This window comes from Mus musculus, chromosome 10, assembly GCF_000001635.26.
Source record: "Mus musculus strain C57BL/6J chromosome 10, GRCm38.p6 C57BL/6J".
NCBI classification, from domain to species: Eukaryota; Metazoa; Chordata; class Mammalia; order Rodentia; family Muridae; genus Mus; species Mus musculus.
The window spans coordinates 28,921,313-28,923,884 of NC_000076.6; the positions used below are offsets into that span (position 1 = coordinate 28,921,313).

Here is a 2,572-nt window from a genome sequence, read left to right on the forward strand (position 1 = left end):
CACTGACCTAGTGCTTAAAAAGTCAACATATCTTATAGCAATTTCTGGAAAGATAAAGCATACATATTTTATAAACTAGTGTAATTACTTAAATGTGAAAGGCTAAAAAGTATGCCTTGCAATGGGAGTATAATTTCATGTTTGTTAAATGTCTAAATGGAGAAAATTAAATTATTTTACCTTTGAAGTGACTGAAGTACCCTTATTTTAAAGCACATGATTTTATGTAGCCTTTGGTCAGACACGATGGTCAGTACCAACCTGAGTCCAGCCTCCACAATTTGTGGTGGCTGCTACAGTTCTATCTATGCTTTGCATTTCCCTAGCAGGCCTCCATGAGGGCATTCATAGCTATGATCACACCACCAAACGGCAGAGTTCTTCCTTTTAGTAACTGACCCAGGATATGACGAAGGAAGGTCATAAACTCTGCTTTACCCATCTCATATCCTATACAAATCCAATACACTCTTATTCATATGAGTACGCAAAATACAACAATGTACAAACTGCATGCAATTTTAGTCTCCCTTAATTTACATGTTTTCAAGACTTTTGTTGTCTGGGTCTTTTCTGTCAAACTTGAGAGCACAAATTGTTCCTTACACCGGATGAAGCACATCTGTACATCTAATAGTCTCCCATTACCTGACTGACTTAAACTTGATCCACTGGTTGGCACCACGAACTTCAAAGGAAGGCTCATTGCTGTAGATGCGATAGCCTAGTTCCTCCAACGGGGCTCTGGATCAGCCGTGGCAAACTGGGCAGCATCCTCGACTTCTTTCCTCACTTCCACATCAATCTCCTTTAATTCTTCAACACTTGCAAGATTGCTGTTCATCAGTCTATCCTTAAGAAGCATAATAGGGTCGCTCTTACTTCTTACTTCCTGGATTTCTTCTCGAGTGTGGTAACTTATTCTAGGGTCACTCATGCTATGTCCATGGTAGCAGTAAGTAGTTCCATCAGGATAGGCCCCTTACTCTTGCGCGCGCTCGACTGGCCAGGAAGAACGACGCTGCAACAGGATCCTTCTGCACACGTTTATTGGGAGAGCTTGATTGCAGAGGCGAAAAGACCCTGAGCCCAGAACTGGTGCTGCTTACATAGGCCTAGGAGAGGCGTGTCTTACACCTGGATTGGTTATGCACTATGCCTCATTTGCATGTTCCTCATCTGATTGGCTACTCTCTCTCAGTACCTCACAGAACCTCATTATCATACCTCATTTGCATGTCTCACATCTGATTGGTTATACTCTCAGTACCTTACAGAACCTCATTATCATGCCCGGGCCAGGCAGTGTCTTTGCAAAAAACTTTACTGCATATGTACACATTGGTTGTTTGTCCAAACTTATGCATGGTGGCCAGCAGTAGTCAGTGCCACTCTGCAACGGCACATGTGGCTTCCCACACCTTACCAAACCTGCAATAGGCAGCTGCAAACTTTGTTTCCTTTGGATACACAAGTATCCATTCCATCTACCCTCAGTCCAGGAATAAAATCTCCTCTTTTATAGTAGTCTGTTATGGCTGCTGCGCTGTCAACCGATATTCCCATGCCATAGCAGTTATTCTCACAGATGAAAATACAAGGTAATTTCCACAATGCTGCCATATTTTAAGGTTCAAATATCTGACCCTGGTTAGCCGCACCATCGCCATATACTGTCAAACAGATCTCATCTTTTCCATTGTACTTGCAGGCCAGAGCAATTCCTGCTCCCAGAGGCATCTGACTTCCAACAATGGCATTGCCCCCATAGAAGTTCTTGGCATACATGTGCATTGGTTCGCCTTTCCCTTTAGCACAACCTTCTCTTCGTGTGGTTAGCTTCGCAAGAACTGCACAGACAGGCAGGCTCCGAGTGAAGGTGAAGCCATACGCACAATGGGCGGTGATGAGATGGTCCGTGGGGTTTATGCCAGCCTCCAGGCCCATACAGCAGGCTTCCTGACCATTGCACAAGTGACAAAAAACACGAATAATTTTCTGCTTATACAGTTGATCTGCCTTTAGCTCCATCTGGCGCACAGTGTGCATCATCTTGTGTAGTACTTGAGCCCATCCTCTCTGGTGAGCACTGTGGTGACTGGAGGGCTCTCTTCTAACAGATGAAGGTCAAATTTCTTAATCTCAAATGTAGCATCATTTGAAAAATTACGGGAAGCTACCAGCACTCTGCTTGCTTGCAGGTAAACTAGCAGTTTCTTTTCCTGAAGATTTGAAGCATAATCATCAGATCCCATAAGAAAGCATAGTTAATATGTAACACAATGTATTTTGTAGCATTGGGTTTGACCTTGGTGAGGGTAAGATCAGCATGTTCTGTATATCTCCCTCACAGACACTTTCAACTCCAGTTCTCAGAGACCAAAGGCACTCTCTTAGCTTCTGCAGGATCCTGTATACACACGATATACATAAATTCATTCAGGCACACAAATACTTTTAAATACTAAAATAATGAACACATAATAATTCCAATAATTACATATTTAAACATTTTGATGTATTAGAGACAACTGTAGATTCATGGGTTGTGGGAAGCCATTCCCAACTCCCT

General features: G+C 42.8%; 1 pseudogene across 1 annotated transcript; it reads right to left on the reverse strand.

Moving 5' to 3' along the window:
• Nucleotides 1–322: 322 nt before the first annotated feature.
• Nucleotides 323–2,255, reverse strand: 4930519F09Rik (annotated as a pseudogene). Its single transcript, XR_003948981.1, has 3 exons — nt 1,422–2,255; nt 649–981; nt 323–470 (listed from the first exon to the last, which is right to left on the reverse strand). The product of XR_003948981.1 is annotated as an RIKEN cDNA 4930519F09 gene (transcript).
• Nucleotides 2,256–2,572: the final 317 nt, after the last annotated feature.